Source organism: Leptodactylus fuscus, chromosome 5 (genome assembly GCF_031893055.1).
Source record: "Leptodactylus fuscus isolate aLepFus1 chromosome 5, aLepFus1.hap2, whole genome shotgun sequence".
Classification (NCBI taxonomy): Eukaryota; Metazoa; Chordata; class Amphibia; order Anura; family Leptodactylidae; genus Leptodactylus; species Leptodactylus fuscus.
This window is the reverse complement of record NC_134269.1, coordinates 41291226-41316050: the sequence shown is the minus strand read 5'-3', so window position 1 is coordinate 41316050 and position 24825 is coordinate 41291226. Positions and strand designations below refer to the sequence as shown.

The following is a 24825-nucleotide window of genomic DNA, read 5'->3' as shown; positions in this document are numbered from 1 at the left end:
GTTTTTAGAGGCTCTCTCCACCATGAATTGGTCCAAACTGGGCTGTTTAGAGGCTCCCTCCATCATGAATTGGTCCAAACTGGGCTGTTTAGAGGCTCCCTCCACCATGAATTTGCCCAAACTGGGCTGTTTAGAGGCTCCCTCCACCATGAATTTGCCCAAACTGGGCTGTTTAGAGGCACCCTCCACCATGAATTGGTCCAAACTGGGGTTTTTAGAGGCTCCCTCCACCATGAATTGGTCCAAACTGGGCTGTTTAGAGGCTCCCTCCACCATGAATTTGCCCAAACTGGGCTGTTTAGAGGCTCCCTCCATCATGAATTGGTCCAAACTGGGGTTTTTAGAGGCTCCCTCCACCATGAATTGGTCCAAACTGGGGTTTTTAGAGGCTCCCTCCACCATGAATTGGTCCAAACTGGGGTTTTTAGAGGCTCCCTCCACCATGAATTTGCCCAAACTGGGCTGTTTAGAGGCTCCCTCCACCATGAATTTGCCCAAACTGGGCTGTTTAGAGGCACCCTCCACCATGAATTGGTCCAAACTGGGGTTTTTAGAGGCTCCCTCCACCATGAATTGGTCCAAACTGGGGGTTTTTAGAGGCTCCCTCCACCATGAATTTGCCCAAACTGGGCTGTTTAGAGGCTCCCTCCACCATGAATTGGTCCAAACTGGGGTTTTTAGAGGCTCCCTCCACCATGAATTGGTCCAAACTGGGGTTTTTAGAGGCTCCCTCCACCATGAATTGGTCCAAACTGGGGTTTTTAGAGGCTCCCTCCACCATGAATTTGCCCAAACTGAGCTGTTTAGAGGCTCCCTCCACCATGAATTGGTCCAAACTGGGGTTTTTAGAGGCTCCCTCCACCATGAATTGGTCCAAACTGGGGTTTTTAGAGGCTCCCTCCACCATGAATTTGCCCAAACTGGGCTGTTTAGAGGCTCCCTCCACCATGAATTTGCCCAAACTGGGCTGTTTAGAGGCTCCCTCCACCATGAATTGGTCCAAACGGGGGTTTTTAGAGGCTCCCTCCACCATGAATTTGCCCAAACTGGGCTGGTTAGAGGCTCCCTCCACCATGAATTTGCCCAAACTGGGCTGGTTAGAGGCTCCCTCCACCATGAATTTGCCCAAACTGGGCTGTTTAGAGGCTCCCTCCACCATGAATTGGTCCAAACGGGGGTTTTTAGAGGCTCCCTCCACCATGAATTTGCCCAAACTGGGCTGGTTAGAGGCTCCCTCCACCATGAATTTGCCCAAACTGGGCTGTTTAGAGGCTCCCTCCACCATGAATTGGTCCAAACTGGGCTGTTTAGAGGCTCCCTCCACCATGAATTGGTCCAAACTGGGTTTTTTAGAGGCTCCCTCCACCATGAATTGGTCCAAACTGGGGTTTTTAGAGGCTCCCTCCACCATGAATTTGCCCAAACTCTGCTGGTTAGAGGCTCAATCCACCCTGATTTTCAAAACAAATGTTGGTGCCAACCTCAACTTACTACAAGGGCCAAATTCACTGCTGGTGACAAGCTCTCCTCACTGCAAGTGCCAAATACACATGTTTCAAGGTGTTTTCCTACTGTCAGAGAGGTGGTATTGAGTGTGTAAAGTGTGTAGTTGTTAGGCTGTGATGTTGGGGTAATAGAGGGTCTTTGGTGTGTTAGATGCCCCCAGACATGCTTCCCCTGCTGTCCCAGTGTCATTCCAGAGGTGTTGGCATCATTTCCTGGGTTGTCTTAGTGGACTTGGTGACCCTCCAGACACGGATTTGGGTTTCCCCCTTAACGAGTATCTGTTCCCCATAGACTATAATGGGGTTCGAAACCCGTTCGAACACACGAACATTGAGCGGCTGTTCGAATCGAATTTCGAACCTCGAACATTTTAGTGTTCGCTCATCTCTAATAGAGACCATGTGATAAGTGAAGGTGAACTCACAGTGGAACTGAGGCTTACTCACATGCTACAGTTACTTTAAGTAGCTGATCAGAGGGAGTTCTGGGTGATAGACCCACACGAATCTATCACATGACAAATTTTATCAAAGAACCTACAGAATATATAAGTAAGGGTGCATTCACACTACGTATACTGAAGCTTATTCTGAACGTAAAACACGTTCAGAATAAGCGGCGTATAAAGCAGCTCCATTCATTTCTATGGGAGCCGGCATACAAGCGCTCCCCATAGAAATGAATGGGCTGCTTCTTTCACTACGAGCAGTCCCATTGAAGTGAATGGGAAGTGCCGGCGTGTACGGCTCGGCATGAGCAGAGCTTGCCGTATACGCCGGCACTTCCCATTCACTTCAATGGGACTGCTCGCAGTGAAAGAAGCAGCCCATTCATTTCTATGGGGAGCGCTCGCATGCCGGCTCCCATAGAAATGAATGGGAAGTGTTCGGCAGCCCTGCTGTAACGCCGGCGTGTACGGCTGTGATACACGCTGGCGTTATGTAGTGTGAATGCACCCTTACAAAGTATTTTTAACGTTACAAAACCTTCGAATTGCTAAATATTTTTCTTACAGAGGCCCTTCTTTTATTTCCTGGGTAACATTCATTGTACCTATAGACTTTAGGTCTAAGGGCCCCTTCACACGGAGGATACTGTGTCTGGTTTTTCCCATTCATTTCTATGGGGACCACGCGTATGCCGGCTCCCATAGAAAACGCTGCTGATTCAGAACGTTTACATGTTCCGAATCAGCCACAGTATCCTCCGTGTGAAGGGGCCCTAAGGGATTCTCATAATCCACCATACTTTGGGCAGTGGAGCTGAGCCCGCACCATCAGCTGTGGGTCATAAAAATTACACTCTTGTACAACGGCCAAGATTGCAGATAATTCTCATCCCAAATTTTTTGACTTCTTGGATTGTAATCTGTGAGTAAAGTAACTAGACAAAGGTAAAGGGATCCTTCTGTCACCCCATCGGTCCTTCTGCAGTGCAGTTGTGGGATGCTGTTGGGTTGCAATCTTTATACACCTTGTGAGAAGGTGACAGTCAGAGTGCTGGAAATACGCTATATCTCCCCTAAGTTTTTAACTTATGTGTGGTCCAGTGGGGGTCTGGAGTAGGCCTCAGCTCCAGGTGTAGAATCTTGGCTCATTACTAGGCAAGAAAAAGTTGCAGATCCTGCACTCCAGTGCAGATCCAGAGAGTGAGAGGAGGCGTATGGGTCTGTCCTGTTACCCTGAGTCCGTGAGACAAAGTTGTGTTTGTTTTGTTTGTGTGGCTGGTAGTAAGTCACACGTATAGTTAGGTTATCATTTCTGTTTAGTCGCTCAGACGAGCAGGATTTTATTTTGTTTTTGCCTGAAGTTAAGGCAAAAAAATGTTAATGTTAAACATTAAATAAAAAAATAAAAAAACAGAACAAACCTATATTATGTAAAAAGTTGTAAAGAAAAAATACATATACAGTAATTGCTACTGCTGAATACCTCACAACATCAATGAAACTTCACAATGAACGTCATCAAGTTGTATGCATCCAAAAATGGTACAAATTAAAATATCAAACGCACCCTAAAAATAATCTCATTCTTGGTATTACTGTAAATTTACTGATCTCCAGAATGAAGTCATGTCCTTGACATTTGTCACACAATGTATAGTTCATGGACCGTTATCGAGCAATTACTTCTAAGAACACAGAAGCTTTTATACCATTTTGTTATGCACTTGGCTTTTTCCCTTTATTTTCCAAATTATTAGCATTTTGTTTCTTCCTATTTTTAGCCGGAATCTCTTTTTGTGCTTGATGTTCCTCGGGCTAATTCCAAGGCTGAACATCACAAACAAACAAAGATCCCTTTATTCATTGCATAGTTTAATGTAGACTTTTGAGTTGTCCAGGCTTTTTAAGAGGAGGCCTTCTCCAAGGATCAGATGGTTCTCAATAATAAGAAAAGCAAATGTACTGTGACCATCAGCATAACTACCTTGGTAGCGGTTTGGCAGGTTAACAGTAGAGAGGTCACATCTCCACTTTGCAGGAAAAGCGAAGCGATATATGAAGGTACACTGTCTACCAATAAGTATTTGGAAGGACACCCATACAAATGAAGATATCTGCCGGCATTAAATAGGAAACAACATTGGCATTACTCACAACCGAACTGAATTACCCAAAATCAACAGTGTCCTATGTGATTGCGAAGTGGAAGGTGAACGGTGATTGTCGGAATGTGCCCCGAGTCGGCAGACCCTGAAACTGGGAGATAGAGACCGACGTTTGGTGGCCAGAGAAACCGCACCCAACCGATGGCTCACATACACCAGGAGTTTCACCAGGCATCCGGGAGTATTGTGTCGCTCAATCCCATCCGTAAGGAGTATCTGCTGGGGTCTACCAACTATTGTGTATGAAGAAATGTTGTTTTTCTATTCTACCACAGGTGTCCAAATACTTATTGGTAGACAGTGTATAGTGAAAACGCACCAGCGTTTCCATATTTGTAATTGACACACTGTGATTTACAAAAACTGTTTTTGAAATTGCAGCATTTCCGCTATGAATATTTTTCTGCAATGTGTGGATGGGACTAGCCAGAATCCCAGCCACTTTGCAGGCACTGTAAAATGCTGCAGTTTTTGCAGTGGTGTTTTCGCAACGTGGGGCCTGGGTAGGCAACCCCTTTGACTATATGTATCTGCAGTAGACTGAAGTGACTAAAGGGATTTAACCACACTTATCTTTACTCTACAGGATAAGGGATATATGTCTGACTGCTGTGGGTAAGACTGCTGGGACCTCCATTGAGAACAAGAATAGGGGGATCTATGAAAGTCCTGTGTGAATACAGCCACTACTCCATTTACTTCTTAGGGACTGGTGGAGCAGTAGAGTGTATATATGACCACCACTCCATTGTCTTCTATAGGAATGAAGTGTACTACTGTACTTGACTATGTCCAACAGCCCCATAGGAGCAAATGGTTAGTAGTGGCAGCATATATGCACTTAGAAACGTAACTTGTAGCTCCTGGGCCCTAATGCAAAATCTGTAAAGGGGCCCCTATCTACCTTGTGCCATTTAGAATAGTGATATATTTTATATATATCTTATGTGATACAGGAACCTATCCCATGGAAAGAGGTTTATTGTTGTTAGTGAGGAAACTCCAGCCTGACTACAGATCCAATTTCCCAAACTCACCGCGACTTGCTAGCACAAACTTGTCAATTTTCCTTGGCCAAAGTACAACGTTCAGACAAGAAATTGAGAATCTTTACTCTGGGTGAAACAAATCCCAGTTTCACCTTTTGCTAGATGCCCAAAATGTACCTGGTATTAAGGGGTTAAATGAAGTAATATGAATAGGAGGCTATTTTTATTGCCCATTAAAGTTATATGTGTCACTGGAAGCTCGCTTCTTATAAGGAGCATTAGACATTGCAAATGCATCGAAATAAATGTGACATTACAAGTGCATCGATTTTGTAGCCCTGGCTTCATTTAGAGCAGACCGCTCCTTTTATTTCATTGAAAAAATAATGCATGCAACACAATGAAATACCGTATTCACACACCAAGAACTGAATGCATTGACTGCCTATGCAAATGCACACCTGGGGATCAAAGACATCTCATTTCTCGTTACTGATCAGATCTCCTGTAGTCACCGACTAAGAAGAACAAATAAGTACAGTACATTGCACTTTCAAATACTGAAGATCCTCAAAGCAACGCTAATATCAGAACCATAACTGTAAGCTCCAGTGCCAAATATGTACCTTGGTCGGCCATCTATCATGTAGTTTCCAAAAAATTAGGTACCAGTAACCCCATACCACTGTACCCTGGAGATCACAAAATATATAATCAATAATATTTGCTCGAATTATATTCAATAAGTAATAAAGATGTCTGTTTTTTATACTAGTTCCAGCAACTCCAATGTTTGACATCAATTAATAGACTCCCCTCCACTGATTCCAGCACACTTAGAATTTCTTTGTAATATGCAATATACTAATTGGGCCCACCACTGTCAAGTGGGCAGTCCCAGACTGTCTACTCTAGCCAAGGACCACCCACCTGACAGTAGAGAGCCTAAATAGCATATTAGGAGCTGAAACTAACAGCACTGATTGCTCAGGAATGGTGGAGGCTAAAGAAAAAAATCCAACTGCAGTGGCGACTGCTGTTGTCCGATCTTAGACTCCGCCTCCTCACAGACGAGCCTCCGGCAGAACCAGCGTTGATTGGCCGAATGCTGTACACTGGCCAATGAATGCTGGTCAATGCATTCCTATGAGAAAAAGTAAGCTCCCTCGTAACAGCAAGCTGCCAGCTCTCCTGACTAGCAAGGACGAGCCTGCTGCAGAACCAGCGTTGATTGGCTGAATGCTATACACTGTATAGCATTCGGCCAATCAACGCTGGCTCTGAATCGAATATTTACTGCGAATAGCTAGTAGTATTCGATCGAGTACGAATATTTCAAATACCGTAGTAGTCGATCAAATACCTACTCGATTGAAAACTACTCGCTCGTCTCTAGTCCTTAACAAACTTGATCCCCTTCTCCCTGCTGCTCTTTTTGTTGGAGGGGACTTTAACATGTCCTTCTCGGAGTCTATGTATTATCATTCCCTGTCAGGCAGCTCTCATTGCCTTACCAGGCGGAGACTCTCTGCTCACTTCCGTTGTGTAATCCGGAAGTCCTTATATGACCTCTGAAGGATTAATTATTTGACTGCCAGGTCGTACACTTTCTACTCAGCTCCCCATCAGTCCCATTCGAGAATTGACTATTTTTTTTGTAATGCCTTGGCCCTGCGCCTCTGTTGGCTCTATTACTTGGTCGGACCATGCGCCCATTTCCATAGAGCTACGCGCTGGTCCCGTCCGTACTAGATTATGCCATTGGCAAGTTAATGAGAGCCTCCTCCAGAGGGCGCAGACTCTTGAAGAACTCCGCCAGCACCTTAAAACGTACTTCAACCTTAACACGGGCTCTGTCTCTTCGATTACGACATTATGGGAAGCTCATAAAGCTGTAATGAGAGGGCACTGCATTGCTGTTGGCACTCGCCTGAAGAGAGATGCTAATGCCCGTCTTAAGGATTTACGGTCCCGCCTACTTAAAGTGGAAAGTGAGCTGGCGTCTCGTCCCTCTATAGCCCTCCTTAAAACCCTGATAAACCTCCGTGCCCAGATTTGCGAGGCCCTTTTGCAGAAAACTTCTAAACTCCTGTTGTATAGTAAACAGTGTTATTACAATAGAGCTAACAAGCCCCATACTCTCCTGGCTCGACAGTTACGCGACCAGCGGGGGAAAAACTCGGCCTATGCGTTGCGACGTCCTGACGGCGCGGTTGTATATGATCCTGAGGAGATTGCCCGTTGGTTCCATGCTTACTACTCTAATCTATATTCCCTCCCATCAGATCTCCCAGCTGACTCCCTGGAGCGCTCTACGCTCCTCAAGGACTTTCTTACTTCCTGTAATTTGCCCACACTCTCTTCTGCTGACCTGGCCTGCCTTAATAAGCCCATCACGGCTGACGAGGTTTCTCAAATCCTCCAGGAGCTTCCTAATGGGAAGTCTCCCGGCCCAGACGGTCTTACCTATTTATATTACAAGGTGTTTGCTGCAGAACTGGTTCCGCACCTTGTTTCATTGTTTTCGGCTTTCATGGCAGGCGAGGCCATTCCGGACTCACTCTCACATCCCTTTTGCACACTTATCCCAAAACCTGGTGAGGATCACCTCGATTGCCGGAACTATAGACCCATCTCGCTTTTGAACGCGGATCTCAAGCTGTTTACCAAACTCCTTGCTTCCAAATTGAATGAGTGCCTCCCTTCCTTAGTCCATAAAGACCAAGTGGGATTTGTCCCTTGTCGCCAGGGTGGTGATAATACCAGGAGAACTATTGATCTTATTGATTTGACATCGCGTTCTGCCTCGGAGTTCTTGGTACTCAGTTTGGACGCAGAAAAAAGCATTTGATCGGTTGGGTTGCCCGTTTTTATTCGAGACCCTGGCCTCTTATGGTCTCTGGGGACCTTTTTTGTCGGCTATCAGGGGTCTTAAGTCATCCCCTTCCGCTACGGTTAAACTCCCTCATGCCAATTCCCCCCCTATTCCGCTTAGGTAACGGTACTAGGCAGGGTTGCCCGTTATCCCCCTTACTTTTTGTTTTATGTATTGAACCTTTGGTGGCAACTATTCGGTTGTGCCCTGACATTTCAGGAGTTCAGGTTCGTGATTGGGAGTTTAAGATTTCCTTGTTTGCCGACAACATCCTTCTTGCTCTTACTAACCTCCATATCTCTCTCCCTAACCTCCATGCTCTAATCTCTCGCTTTGGGCAGCTGCCTGGTTATAAGATTAACACCTCCAATACAGAGGCCCTACCCATCTGTCTTCCCCCATCGGTCTTGGCTGGCCTCCGAGCTTCGTTCCCATATACCTGGCAGTCCTCCTCCTTAAAATATCTAGGAATCCACCTGACTGGGTCCTACTCTCAATTGTATCAGGTGAACTTCCCCCAGCTTTATAGATATATACAATCCCTTTTCGTCAAGTGGCAGGGCTTGCCTCTGTCTCTCTTTGGCTGCATTGCTGAGCCGTATTAAGACACTATCTATGTCACTGGGTGATGTCTCAGGACAGGATTATTATTAATATGATTACGCTCATTATGTTACTTTGTTTACTATGTCTGTCATCTGATCAGAACGAGTCAACAATACTTGCCAATAAAGATTTTATAATAAAATAATAATAAACAGATAATTTAAAGTGTTTGAATTATAAAACAAATTATCATAAATGATTAGAACTAGTGAATAAAAGAAACTTTGTAATACATCTTAATGAAGAAAAATGCCCTTTTCTCCATTTATTAGGCTGTTTTCCTCTATCTTCAGTGCTGCTGATGATTGGTGGTAGTTTGTTCCCCACACTCCCTGATAGGTGGCAGTTGGGGTGCCCTTAAAGGTGTAGTGCCGGAATAATTAGGCTGCTTTCCTCATTTTATCAGGCTTCTTTGTTCCTCCTATCCTTTAATTTGGCTTTCACTAATAGACCGTAGCCTCTCTGTAAAGCAGACGGAGAGGGGTTGCTAGAGGGAAAGAGGAGAGTCACAAACAAGTTGCTGCTGGCTAGTAAGCTTTTACCTCTAATATTGTCCTAGTGGGACATTATATTTCTCTCTACAGTGGTAGAGAACTAGCAACTTCTTAAGCATAAAGAAGAAAATGTTTGTTTTTGTACCGTGTTAGCCAGTGGGAATGAAGTATAAAAAACAAAAAACTTGAGAGTCTTCAGTAGATGATACCTTTTTTAATGGCTAACTCATAATGATGACAAAATATAACGTTTTGAAGCTCTTTGGCTTCTTCAGATATAACTAAGAACAATTTCTGAAGGCTGCATATTTATGTACAACAGGACATATAGGGATAGAATTTCAAGAGGGGGGAAGAGGCTTATTAGTATATACATGTAAACAATTCACAGTTCCCATGTTCTTATCTTTATGGCTGTCTTTAGTTCAGTGATTTCCTGTGCCAAAACATTTCCCCCCATTCCGCTTAAGTAACGGTACTAGGCAGGGTTGCCCGTTATTCCCCTTACTTTTTGTTTTGTGTATTGAACCTTTGGCGGCAGCTATTCGGTTGTGCCCTGACATTTCGGGGGTTCGGGCTCGGGATTGGGAGTTTAAGCTTTCCTTGTTTGCCGACAACATCCTTCTTGCTCTTACTATCCTCCATGTCGCTCTCCCTAACCTCCATGCTCTAATCTTTATGTACAACAGGACACATAGGGATAGAATTTCAGGAGGGGTGGGAAGAGACTTATTAGTATATACATGCAAACAATTCATAGTTCCCATGTTCTTATCTTTATGTCTGTCTTAGTTCAGTGATTTCCTGTGCCAAAACATTTCTGCAATGAAGATCATAATATCACCAGTGACATGAAAATTTTGGTTTTCAGAGGGAATTTTAAATCAAGGAAAGAGCAACGGATTTATAAGTACAAGAGAATGACCCTATTTAACACTCTGGAGAATGGAAAGAATGTCTCACATGGGTTCATGTCATTCTATAGAAATCACTGAACTAAGACAGCAATAAAGATAAGAACATGGGAACTGTGAATTGTTTACATGTATATACTAGTAAGCCTCTTCCCCCCCTCCCTCCTGAAATTATATCCCTATGTGTTCTGTTGTACATAAATATGCATCCTTCAGAAATTGTTCTTAGTTATATCTGAAGAAGCCAAAGCGCTTCAAAACGTTATATTCTGTCATAATTATGAATTAGCCATTAAACTGAAAACTCTTTTTTTTTTTATATATTTCCTAAGCATAGTATAGCTAGCAGCAGTTTTCCCCTCCCCTCTCCATAAACTACTATTGTAGATTTTGTAATTCGAGCTGTGAGTGAAGCTGATAGTCTCTGGATAGGGGTTCTATAAGAGAATGAGTAAAGGGAGGGAAGGTAAGTAACCTGGAGAAAGAAGCATTTTTCTTTAATGAAATATATTACAAAGTTTCTTATATTCACGTCTATGAGTCATTTATAAAGAGTAATTATATACATGGATGTACTCTTGAAGAAAATACATACCTAACTGAAAATATATGACATATTTGGGAATTAAAAAATGAGTCCAGAAAGGCAGTGTGTACCATATTCAGTGGGATGTGATTAGAGATGGGCGGACCACTCAGGATTCATTTAGTTTCAGGTTTGGGTGGCTTGGGTCCAAGATTTGTCCAAGATTCATTTTGCGTCGAATCCACACCTTAGATTAATGTAGAATGTTCTCAGGGCTCCTAGGAACCTATCTATCCAATCTCTATATCTCTAAGGCAAAAACAGCTGAAGTCATGCCAAAGTGAATAGAGTCTCTTCTGATCATAGAATGTAATAGGGGAAGTGTAAAAAACAAAAATATTCATACTCACCTTCGCTTACCTCTTTGGGGCCTCCTCCCACTGTTGGGTGCTCTCTATCTGCCTCTTTGGTGACATCATACACCCGGGGCCACCGCTGTGGCCTGTGTTTGGGCCTCAAGGTCACATGGGCACGCCAAGCATGATGATGCTCCATGTGCCCATGTGTCCGCTGGTGGCTCAAACACACTGCGAGGAGACCCAAAAGAGGTCAGTCAAGGTGTGTATGAATATTTTTTTTTCCCACTTCCCTTGGGCCTCCACCTATTATACTGACCTATTGTTCTCCCCTCTCTAGTTGTGATAAGTTTCCATGTCCTACAGATTAGGTGATAAATGTCTAACCACTGGAATCCCCATTGTGTGGGTGACTGATTCCTAGAATGAGTGCCCATCCACCCCTTCCCCTGCTCCATGACCGCAGTGTGGAGATGGTTGAGCATGCCCAATGCTTTCTGATGAAGACATCCCGATACACCATCCAATTGTTTTTATCAGCAATGATGTGTCGTACTGACATATGACCCTTGTAGACAACCAGTGGCCTCAGTGGTCATATGCTGTTATAGCAGCCTGGAAAGAAAGAGTGAATGCAACTTCTAGGTTATATTACAATGTTTTCAGCTACTCTTTTTATTTTTTAATAGGACAGCCCCAGTAATTTGGCATAACTCAGATTTTCTTCAAGGAAAAAAGTTGCAGGTCACTTAGGGACATTGCAAAAAACTGACATTAGGTTGCTTGCAACTTTTTTCCATATGGGAACATTGCATCTGTATTTGTTTTACGGTGGAGCTCTAAGCTTTACGTGGCTTTCTTATAATGGATTTGTATTACTGTAATAATGTTAGCTTACTGTAATAAAGGTTACACTGTGTGGATCTAATATAACATTAAGATTTCCATCTCCTGAAATCTTGATGCCTCGGAGAATTGTTGATGATGGAAAACAACTGAAAGACTTTGAGAGGGCGGTGTATATTGGTTTCATTGCGATATTATACTCGGGATTGTGGATGCTTTTTCCTTACTGATAAGTGCAGCTTCTACATGTCAGATAAAACCACCATGTGAAACTGCTTGGAATATTTCTCTACATGAACAATCAGTCTTGGAATTGTATCGAAATTTCTACTGGAAATGTAACAAGATGCTATATTAGCATCTCTAATGGAGAGGGTTACAAAATTCACAGTGGGTTCAACAGTTGCAATGGCCGGCCCTCAGTGACAACATTAGAATCACAAAGTCCGTGGACATGTCAGCCATGTTCCTATTCACACAGCACAGTAAGTCCACACGGATTTTGCTACACACCAAGTTTTTGGGATGAGGTTTTTGGAGGGTCCGAACTGCACTGACATCTCTGCCTCATCTCTCGGAATCCTAAAGGACACAGGAACTCTCCTTGTTATACTGAATATTCCTGCCCCAACATGATGGAAAACATCAGTATAGGGGTGCGCACACACATCCGGTAGCAAAACAACCGATTGGTGTAAAATGATTCTACCAGTGGGGGAATCACCAAGCACCCTCCATACCAGAATATGCTACAATTGGAAGTGACACAATGACTTTGCATTGGCATTTAAAGTGACAGTAGCAATAATACAGTATTATACAGTGACTAAACGGAAACTTGCCTCGAAACGCATAAGGCTTGGTTCACATCTGCACTTTTCTCTCCGCGTGATTCGTATGTACACCGTGCAGAAAACACATTATAGTCTATGAGATCCGTTTCGTTTCTTACCGCTTTTTATTGCGTTCGGTGTTCCGTTTGGGGGGTCCCCAAGTGAACTAATGCAGATGTGAACCAAGCCTAAGCAGTTCGCCATGGGCCTGTTTTTATGGAGCGTTGTAACCCCCCTTTTATTTCAGAATATTAGAGTGCAAATATATGAGTCATGAGCTGTAGAAATTGGCTTTGCCTCAACTGTCATGATAGAGACGCGACCATTCATTGAAGCCTGTGTTTGGGGCCTTGGACCATGGACAAATGAGGCCAGAAGATGTGGCCAGGAAAGAACATTAGACTCTGTAAGGGAAGGTGAATATGACTATTTATTAATCTTCAGCACATCCCCCCTGAAGAGACCCCAGAGTATGATAATGATTCATGGTTGGTGAATCTGCTGGTTTCGGGGTCCGGCTGAAGATTCATATTGAACTTGGCTCGTTTGTCTTTAATCAGCAATAGTGTGAACAATATACACAGCAAAATACTTTATTACTACAATGCAAAGAATATATACATGCAAAAATAATAGAAACCTGTCTAGAGAGGGAACTCCTAGTCTCAAGCTAAGTCTTCCACTTAAGGAACGGCGCGGTGGAGATCACATCTAAAGGTAAGAGACGAATAGCCTTTCTAAAGGCTATTCCGACGTCTTATCCGCAAAAAAAAAAAGGGTTTTAATGGTAGAATCCCTTTAACATTGATGTCTATGTAAAGGAATGTCCACCTACTTACATCCGTCTTGTATCTGTTATACTGTTATATAAAACGTGATCTGAATAGATCCTAACCGATATATAGTATCTGCTATAAACATGCTCCAAGTAGTACATGTTTTTCTGAATAGCAATGACAAACGCTTGTAATGCGCTCTTGTCACGGGGACTCAAAGCTGCTGTACAGACGCTCATCCGCAACACCCATAAAGGTCAGTTACATAAGAGTAAGCCAATTTACCATTCAGTATATTTGAAGCATGTGGTAGGAAACCTATGGAGAACATATAACCCCATGCGGATGTTGCCCATGGTCAGATATAAACCCAAGACTGCTGCAAGGCAACAGTGCCCACCACTAAGTTACTGTGCTGCCCGATAAATGGGAGAGGAGTGTCCTGTATGGTCTAATAGGCAAACCCTATTAGCTAAGCACTGCAAGTTGGGGCCCCAAACTAAACTTAGAGGTTAAGATTTTAGTTTTGTTCATTCAACTCCTGGTTTTGTGTCTTGTCAAGAGAAAGAAAGCTGAATATTCAATCAGTTGTATGAAGCAGAATACAGATAAGATGTATCGGTCCAGGATTCAGTGCTATGTCACGTGACCAATCTTTGTCTCTAGACTTAGCAGGACAGAGGATTAGACTGAATCGCTCGGACACAACATGTGCGTACAGTTACCTTTGAACCAAGGCCAATATTGCAAGTTACGCAACAGGTAATCTCTGGAGGATCTGTAATTCCATGATCATCTAATGTAAGGGATGTCACAGCCATTTATCTCATCCTGTAGACTAAATTAAGGGGGTTATTTGGCGATATCCGGTGGAAGACGATTCTTTTAGTAGCGGCTTCTCAACCCGAGAACAAAAAGACTGAGCAGCTGAATGGAGGATTCCATATACAGCACAAGACAGACAGACTTGTTTTTGTTCCCACATTGGATTAGGATATCAGCAAATTTACCACTTATAGCTCTACAGAATAGGGAATAAGTGTCTGGAGGTAGACGCACTGGGAGCTCCAGAGTTCGGGAGAATGGGGGTCAAACAGGTCCTTTAAAGGGATTCTACCATTAAAACCTCTTTTTTTGTGGATAAGATGTCGGAATAGCCTTTAGAAAGGCTATTCGTCTCTTACCTTTAGATGTGATCTCCGCCGCGCCATTTCTTAGAAATACCGTTTTTTACATTAGTTCTCTGGCAGCAATGGGGGCGGGCCCCAGCGCTGAAAATGCAATGGGGGCGTCCCCACTGCTACTTGAGAACACGATCTTGTGATGCCTCTATCTTTGGCTGCATCCTCCCCTTCTCTGTCGTCTTCTTCCTGCGTCACCTCCGACGCCTGCGCAGTTGGCTCTGCCAGTGAGACACTAGTAGAGCCAACTGCACATGCCGGCTGGCGGCCATTTTTCGGAGGTCGCTCTGGCTCTTGTAGTTCAATGCGGAGCGGCCTCCCAAAAATGGCCGCCGGTCGGCATTCACATTCAGCTCTGCTGGTGTCTCACTGGAGAGTCAACTGCACAGGTGTCGGAGGTGATGCAGGAGGAAGACGACAGAGAAGGGAAGGATCCAGCCGAAGATAGAGGCATCGCAGGATCGTGTTCTTGAGCTGCAGTGGGGATGTCCCCATCGCATTTTCAGTGCTGGTGCCTGCCCCCATCGCTGTGAGGAACTAATTTCCATACCGGTAAAACCCAGTATTTATAAGGAATGGCGCGGCGGAGATCACATCTAAAGGTAAGAGACGAATAGCCTTTCTAAAGGCTATTCCGATGTCTTATCCACAAAAAAAGAGGTTTTAATGGTAGAATCCCTTTAATAGCTCATATCAATGTTGGTGGTGTGCATGTGATGTGTGGCCACTGCTCCATCCACTTCTATTGTGCTGGAAATTGTCATCCTGGCAGCCCTATAGAAGTGAACAGAGTGCTGGCCATTCACATAGAGGATTCAAAGAAAGTTAGGCCTCCATCTTCCTGATTGCTGAGGGTCCCAGTGCTTTATCAGATACATATCCGGCATCCTTTGAGTAGGGGATTAGTGGTATTAGTTATACAACCCCTGTAACTTTAGTGATAGGATGGTAATACAATGTTGTTCTACTTCCCCTTATGTCCTATGACATTTTATCTGATAAAGTACATTATAAAGTACTAAACATTTTCATTCCAAATCAAGTTTTATTACATGTCACTGGGCAATCTCTAAACATAAGAGCAAAGTTTTTCACCATGACTGGCATGTCCAATTATTCAGCTTTCCATCTGACCTATCTCCAATCCTTGAAATATGGAAAGGCTGTTTAGAGTTTGCACATCTATTCCTCTGACACTGCCTGTTACTTGGTGGACGGTAACAATGAAGAAATTCAATTATAACATAAAATCTAATACAAACTGTCCTGGAGATTCTCTATAGTCACATAATTCCTGCTGCTGCAGCACAAATCTGTTATTTCTCTTTTTACTTTACATAGGAACATAACACAGGAACTAAACTGCCCTGAGCCAAACACAATCCCGTGATCAGTGCGTTCCGCTGGTGCAACGCATACGCACTTCGCTTACATCATTTCCTGTTGGCGGCACACGCGAACCGGGAGCCTTGTTCCCTGCCACCTGCTTTCCGCTGGGACTCCTCTTTAGCACACCTTCCCCTGCCACGACCCGTCCACCACATGGATCTATTTAGCCCCACATGATTGGCAGCATGTCACACGCCATGACACCCATTCTCCGGCCAATTACTCTATGCTTTCTTTTATATTGCGAATTTCCTTGCCTATACTATTACCTTACAAAGATTTCATTGCCTTATTATAGCGTCATATGTCTGTTTTTTCCTTATCTCTGGTTTAGCTCTGTCCCAGCCTCTTTTCCTTGTATCGAACAACTTCTACCCCATTATATCTGTATCTACATTACCATCACCTATCATCATTTTGGACATTATATTGCATACTACTCATTGTGGTATCTGATTATAATTTATGTTTATTATTTCTAGATCATTTCTGATGAAGGTCGCATGACTGAAACGTCACATTCCCTGATCTAGTTCTCTTCTTGTTCGCAAATGCCGATTAGCTCTATGTCCATGGCATAATCGCTGGAACAATCTTTTGCTTTTTGAATAAATGATTGCATCTTATTGAATATTAGTGTGTGCAGCAGCATTTATATATCTTACAATGGTTGATGATAGAACAGGTCTTATCCTGCTCCGTGTCATAGAGGTGAATGCATCACAGAATGTCACTCCGAGTGTCATTGGAATGGAGTGTCCTTCTGCTGCAAACGCGGCTCACGTCAGATTATTATTGTTTATTTCTATAGCACCATTAATTCCACAGTGCTTTACATTTGAGGGTTCACATACTGTACACAAAATGTACAAACAGATATAATGACCGACTGACACAGGGGGTAGAGGGCCCTGCCCGCAAGGGCTTACAGTCTATGAGGGAAGAGGGATAGAGACAGAAGGAGAGGGGGAGACTGTCCAGATGGCGGTGTGGTGACAGTAGTGTTATTGGATGTGCAATACATCGTGTGCTCGGGTGACCTTAGTCTTCAGATCTTTACTTCTTTTATCTATTTCTCTTACATGATTATGGGTTTAGTTTAGGAATCGCCTCACAGTAATGTTCCTTACAATACCCCAATAATGTCAGGGCCCATCAATATGTCTAATTGATTATATTTAGGGGGATATCGTCACTCCTTGGGGAGAGACCACCATTTAAGTGTGTGGAGACTTATTAAAGGGGTTGTCCCATCACAAGGATCCTATCTATACTGCTTGTTAATGTGGATGTAAGACTTTTCCTAAATACACCGCTTCAGCAAAACTGCTTTGTTTCTCCACTATCTTACTTTATTCAATTCTTTGTGGCCACAGCCCTGACCTAGCTGCTCCTGAGTCAAGTGATGTATCTGCTGCTGTCAGGGGGGAGGGAGGAGGGGCTAAGTGCAGGGGAGCGAGCCTGTGTATCTAGCTATTCCTGTGTCTACACCACGTAACCTAGCTTCCTGCTATCAGATAGGGGAGAGGAGCTGCTTTCATTTCTTCTGCTCTCCCAGTTATCAGGTTAGCTAATTCAATTGTGTTCATTATGGCAGAGACAGGCAGTCTCTGTATGTAACACAGAATGGAGTTGCTCCTGCCTGTACTTCATAGTCCAATATGGGTGGGCGGAGCCACACACTAATTTGGGGCAGAGCTAAACGGCAGGGTGCATGTGAAACCCCGCCCACCAAATGATGCAAGAAACCAGGAAGAAAGAAGATTTTACAGGAGTAAAGACTACTGAGTATGCGAGGTGGGAATACCCCTTTAAGCCTTTAGCACTCCACTGTGCAAGGGACCATGGGAAGAATATGCAAATCTGTCTTCCATGATGTAATTCCTAATTACATCATGGAAGACAGATTTGCATATTCTTCCCAGATTATATGTGAATAAACTCATGAGAAATTGGCTCTAAATTCTCCTAGAGTTTGGGTTGTCCTGTGCGGGTCCTTTAGGGTCCATTATTGTGTCAGAATCTTTGAACACAGAAGATTCTCTGGTTCTCCAATGCCCTGGTCTGACTAGATTTTGGTATCTTGGTCGTATCCTTAGGTACAATATTTTTCACCAAATCTTAGTGCATTTTATTCATAAAATATTCCCATTATAAATATATATTGTTGGGAAGGTAGCTCGGTAGAAGCAGTGGTCCAGCCCCAACCAGTCACAGACAGGGGCACAAATCTTGCAGCAGAGCGGTTTATTTAAGAAAAAGAGCAAAAATACTTAACCCTTTCCCACCGATGGCATTTTTTGATTTTCGTTTTTCGTTTTTGACTCCCCTCCTTCTAAATCCCATAACTTTTTTATTTCTCCGCTCGCAGAGACATATGAGATCTTAATCTTTGCGGGACTAATTTTTCTTCATGATGCCGCCATTAATTATTCTGTACAATGTACTGGGAAGCTGGAAAAAAAATCAGAATGGGGTGGATTTGAAGAAAAAATGCATTTTTGCGACTTTCTTACGGGCTTCGGTTTTACGGCTTTCACTGTGTAGCCAAAATGACATGTCCCCTGTATTCTGTGTTTCGGTATGATTCTGGGGATACCAAATTTATATGGTTTTATTTACATTTTAACCCCTTAAAAAATCCAAAACTGTGTTAAATTTTTTCTTTCTAAAAGTCGCCATATTGTGACAGCCGTAACTTTTTTATACGTAAGTGTACGGGGATGCATAGGGCGTCTTTTTTTGGGGGGTCGGGTGTACTTTTTAGTTCTACCATTTTCGCAAACTGTTATTGCTTTGATCACTTTTTATTCTAATTTTTATCAGAATCAAAACAGTGAAAAAACAGCGGTTTGGCACTTTTGACTATTTTTCCCGCTACGGCGTTTACCGAACAGGAAAAATATTTTTATAGATTTGTAGAGCGGGTGATTTCGGACACAAGGATACCTAACATGTATGCGTTTCACAGTATTTAACTACTTTTATATGTGTTCTAGGGAAAGGGGGGTGACTTGAATTTTTAATACTTTTTAAAAAAATTTATATTTTTTTTTTTTTACTTTTTTAATTTATTTTTTTTGCTTTTATTAGACCCCCTAGGGGTCTTGAACCCCAGGGGGTCTGAACACTAATGCAAAGCATTAAAATGCAAAAGAAAGAGACTGCAGACCGGCTGGGACCCTTTACAAGGCTCCCAGCTGTCATGGAGACGTGACATTGGCCCTGGAGCTTGCTCCAGGCGCCGGTGATCACCGGCAAAATGGCCGGTGATCACACACACGTATATAATTTTTTCTTTTGCTATATTAGACTTTGGAGTATCAGAGACACCTAATAAAGATCTAAAGTAATATGTTAGTACTGAGAGAGCTTCAGAATAACCTGCAGCTTTCTATGATTTTGTACATTCGCCCTCTTGTGGTCAAATTACTTTAGTAAGAAAAGAAGAAAAGAAATAGACATTTTTTTTGAATGTGGATAACTACTGCCATCTGCTGGCCAAATGAGAGACATTAATTCAAATACATTACCATAGCAAATATGTACAGTACTGTGTAAAATTTGTAGGCAGCTTGATACTGAATCAGGCCAGATATACTTTTTATTTATACCATATAGACAGGGCTTAGTTATTATCAGCAAGCTTCCTAATCTGCAATTTTGCACCTCAGGAAGCCTGCTGATACTTACCTATCTATACACAGCCTCCGAAGCCAGGTGGATTCACTTGCACGTTGGAGGGCTTGTACAGAGCATACTGAGCAGACGCAGTACGCTCTGTACTCCATAGAACTACAGGAGCGTACTGCACATGCTTGTCGCAACGCATACGGACGCAGGCTCCGGTCATGTGACGTCTGAGACGTCACACAAGTAGGCCCCGAAGCCTTTGCGGATCGTGGAGAGGTAAGTAACACTGTTTGTTATGTTCGCTTACTTCTCCCGGGTCTCCGATCATTATACTCGGGGGTCTGAAAAGACCCCTGAATATAATAATGATGTCTGCACGGCCTGCGTTGTTACTTACCGATCCTGGCTCCTGCCGGTAAGTAAATAGGGCCCGTTTCCGGCTGGAGTAACTCCAGCCGGTAACGGCCTATTAAAAAAAAAATGCAGCGGTTGTGGCTGTCGCCGGGCCCCCTAATGTCCTGGGCCCTGTGGCAGCTGCCTCCGCTGCTTCCCCGGTAGTTACGCCACTGTTGGGGACGCCCCCAGTACTGCGAGAGAGCTAATTTGTATACCGACAAAAACCAGGAATGCAGGCAAACGGCGGCGCAGAGAAGACAACAAAAGGTAGGAGAAGAATAGCCTTTCTTAAGGCTATTCCAACGTGGTACCTAGAAAAAATTGTGTGTGAATGATAGGATCTCTTTAAGCCCCCATATGGCTCTGTGAACAACAAAATAAAAACTTTATGGGATTTGGAAGGCGGGAAGTCAAAAACTAAAATTTGTGTAGGATTGATAGTTACTACCCTAATCTTTTCCTGGGAGAAACTTTATCTTTGCGCATTTGAAATTCTGGCACTGCTCTCTTGTATTGTAGGGGTGTCAGTGGGGACCCTAATAACATTTTGCACTTGTACTCTTTCTATCCTATGTCTGCACACAGCCATGTTTCATCTCGTATTGGCTAAGTGTGGCCTCTTTTCTGTGATATGTTTTTTCGTGTATTATGTCCTTTTTAGTAATACAATAATAGCTGTGGTTTGGCCCAAGTAATACTTAGCCATGAAGTTCATTAGCTTAGGCATCAGAACTCTGCTATTTTGGCATAGGATAGGGCCCCCTGACCTACCGGGCCCCTGGAAGTGAAGGCTTGGTCAGCAGTAGCAGCAGCGGTGGATGGAGAAAGGATCAACCAATAACTTCTTTACCATTTGGTAACATTGGGAAGTAAAATCAGCCATTATTACCTACTAGCTTTTACCCGCGACTTCGTCTGTGGTGATTTGAGAATTGGGCGGACACAGACGTGTGAAACTGTAAAAGTGCTTTAAAAAGTTTGGTGGGCTAGCAAATGTGATGTGTTATATTGTGTATGTAGTAATACAGACAGTGACAATGTGATGTGTTATATTGTGTATGTAGTGATACAGACAATGTGATGTGTTGTATTGTGTATGTAGTACAGACATCTGTTATATAGTGAGTGAGTAGAGTGAGGGCTACTCCTGAGGTGACAGTAAGGAGTCTGCAGGCAGGTTGAGGCAGGAAATGCCAGGCAGTGTGTGAGTCTATAGCTGGGGCTAGGAGTTCTGCTCTTGTGAGTTGCTTTTGTGAGTCTCCTGCTAGGAAGCCATGTTGTTTAGTGGCACCAAAAATAGCCTGTGACTCAATCCTAAGGGAAAACTATGTTTTAGCGTGATTGAGGAACAAACATCCAAACTCACAAACATCCAAACACACAAACTTTCACACTTATAATATTAGTAGGATTAATAGATATATTTTTTATTACTATCATAATTTATTAGCATCTTGCTGATGGTATAATATATCTGGGCATCTTGTTAGGCCTACAACATATGTTATTTCCTTGTACCACGACGTGGCTGGTATATGGGTATAACAGTAAATTCCAGCCATTACTGTGTATGTATTAACCACGTCAGCTGCAAGTCTACTGGTTGTGCCACAGAATGGATGGTGCGGGGTCAGTAAGGAAACCACCTGATGCTCATATACTAGAAGCAACATTTTACTGAGCTTGATATAGAAATATAGTAAAAGAACAGAAGACATAACAGAAATCTTCACAAGTCACCCACATAAGGTCACCAGACTAGAGAGTTAACCGTCAGCTCCTTACATGTGCACAAGTGTTCCTTCATGACTTTTCCCCAAGTCTCAAGGTAGAACATGTAACTTGGTAGTCACCTTGTATTTCTTGTTGTCTTTGCTGATTTAGCTTGTTATACACTGATTAGAAAATCTCTAATACTTAAGAACACAACAGTTACATGTCTTGTGAGATCTAGGAGTCCTGTGACTCATCCGCTCTAAGCTCCTTTGAATTTAGAAATACCAAACTGCAGATGTTAGATGCTGCAAGTGAATATTACTAGAGACAAGGCTCCATGTGAGGCACCAATAACTAAACAATATTTACTTGAGATAAGAGGAAAAGCAAGGAGGGCACTCACCAGACGATAATGAATCTTCTAAAACATCATCCTTTATTAAGGTAAACTTGTTTAAAAACAGCCTTCGGGAGGGAGGAAAAACATTACAGGCGGTATGAGGCAACAACCGTTTCGTGCTCCTTAGAGCGCTTTCTCAAGCCTTAAATGCAATCACAAATGTCTAGAATCTCAGGTTTAAATATACCTTAGTATAATCAAACAAAATTTACAAAAGATGTGTCAGTCGTATTGTCAACCAATCACAGGGGGATATTTCACCCAACCTACTATCTTACTCCTCCCCTAATAGCGGACCTGAATGAAGACTTGAACGTGTTCGAAGCGACCAATCGGCAAATAGCAGTACGCACATGCATTCATAGCTTTTCAATTTCCAACTCCGCTCGCTATTTCAACTCTTCCCTGAGTCTACATGTCGGGAGGCATAATATAGCATCCGCGTTTAAGACCAATAGGAATGGCATATTCAGCCCATCCTCTCTATTAACTAAATTAATTAACAGATAGCTATGCGCGCATTTGCTGCAGCGTTTTTTTCTCATACCGTCTGTAATGTTTTTCCTCCCTCCCGAAGGCTGTTTTTAAACAAGTTTACCTTAATAAAGGATTGTTATGGTCAGCAGGGTTTATTAAAAAAAAAAAAAACTAAACAAATGAAAACCCTGCAGAGCCCTCTGAGCTTCTGAACTGCCAACACCTAGTGTGAACACTGCCTGACAGTTGATGTCACTGCCAGCTAAATTAAAGGACCAGGTGTGCTCTGTTAACAATTCACAGAGTCCTGTGCAGCCAGAGACCAACTAAACCCAGTGTGATGTTGTTCCACCCAACCACCAAGACAACTACTGCCAAGCCCACTTCCAGTGACCCCAAACTGAGAAGGAATGCTAGCTAAAGCCACTGAGTACTATCACACAACATACATGGCAGCATGCTGCCTGACTAATAGTGACATCGCTAACTCAGGGAAGATTGCTAGCAAGGGCAACTAAGGTTTACAGGCTGGAGCGCGCGCGCGCGCGCGCGCGCGCGCACGCACGCACGCACGCACGCACGCACGCACGCACGCACGCACGCACACACACACTTTCAGGTTTCAGAATGTGATCATAGAGTGCTGGGTGTCCAGACCAGCCCCCTTATATATGCAAGGGGCGGTCACCAGCAAACAGCCCAGCCGAGCGTCCATAGGTCGACACACCAGTCCATCAAAGACTCGACCACACCCGGCTGTTGCAAGGCAGGTTAACCCCTGCAACCCTGGACTGTACAGAAGAACAGGCAGCGACGCCCATCTCATGGCCGCAGCTTCTGCACAATCCTAACAAGGATGATGTTTTAGAAGATTCATTATTGTCTGGTGAGCGCCCTCCTTGCTTTTCCTCTTATCTCAAGTACCGTGTATACTGGAGTATAAGCCGAATTTTTCAGCACAGTTCTTGTGCTGAAAAAAACCCCCTCGGCTTATACTCAAGTCAGCATCTTCCATAAAATAGTGGGAAAAAAAAGAAGCTTTAAATTTTTTTTTTAAAGAAGTTGTAAATCCCTCCTTTCCCTAGAATACATACAAAAGTAGAAAATTACTATGAAACACAAACACATTAGGTATCCTGTGTCTGAAAGTGCCCGGTCTACTGAATATAGGGGATCTGCAGTGCTCCTGTTCCGTTGGGAAGGGGTTAATAGGAGCACTGCAGATCCCCTATATTCAGCCAGGCTGAATTCCAAGTGGGGGAAGAAAAAACAGTCCTCAAGCTCAGGGAAGGGGCAGACAGACAACCGAAACACCCCCTCCCCTTCCCCTTTCCCAGCATCTACTGAATCCAAAAACTCTGACCATTTTAATTTTTGAAATTTTCCAGTAACTGCTGCATTTCCCCCTAGTCTTATACTCGAGTCAATAAGTTTTCCCAGTTTTTTGTGGTAAAATTAGGGAGGTTGTCTTATATGCCGGGTCGGCTTATACTCGAGTATCTATGGTAATTTTCATATGCTATTTTGTATATTTTGGATGAAGAGCACCACCAATATTCTAAGACCATTTAATCTTCTGTTGACCTACATGTTTTTTTGAATATATCTAATTATGGACTTTATTGAGAACTAGCAGTGCCATCCATACAATTCTTTTCCCATAAAACTAATATTTAACTGAGGCTCTTAAAGGGCTGTTCCATATGGGAAAACCAGCTTCTGCCCACAACTTTGTCTGCATGTTGTTGGCGTTGATGATCTGCCTATATTCAGCAAATTGCTGCAGTCGATGGTTTGCCTGCTCCGGCGTTTTGGCAGCTCTCAAGCTGCCTGCTGCAGAACTTGTTTCTCACACCGTGTCTGTCATTGTTCTGGCATCTCAGTATCTCAGGCCATATAATGAGCGTGTTGTTGGCGTCGAAGATCCCCCTGAGCTCCACTTGAGGAGAACTCTGTGACTTCTGGTTACCTTCATAGCTCTCGTTGTTTTAGAATTTTGCAACAAATTAGATTTTCTTTTTCCCGGAATGTTTAAAATTAGCAAACTGCCAATTTGGATAAAAGTGTGTCAGCACTGCCTGGAGCAGATCAGATAATATGCAAATAGACTGAGGGTTAGCCGTGTGTTTACATAAGAGATAACAGACCTGGCTTTATCAGCCTGCTGCCAAGAGCAGTGTAATATAGTATGTGCCCATAAATTCACAGTCGTGAAGCCATGTCATTACCAGGATTAAAAGTTGCTTATGTGTTGAACAAGGTTACAAACTATCTATGTGCCAAATTTCATCCAAATCTG

At 43.2% G+C, this 24825-nt stretch overlaps 1 long non-coding RNA gene across 1 annotated transcript in view; it reads left to right on the top strand.

Moving 5' to 3' along the window:
- LOC142202762 (uncharacterized) overlaps positions 1-24825 on the top strand; it is an 827816-nt gene that overhangs the window by 349645 nt on the left and 453346 nt on the right. The window contains exon 2 of the long non-coding RNA XR_012716090.1: positions 16877-16917. This is a non-coding gene — a long non-coding RNA (uncharacterized LOC142202762). The remainder of the gene's footprint in view (positions 1-16876; positions 16918-24825) is intronic.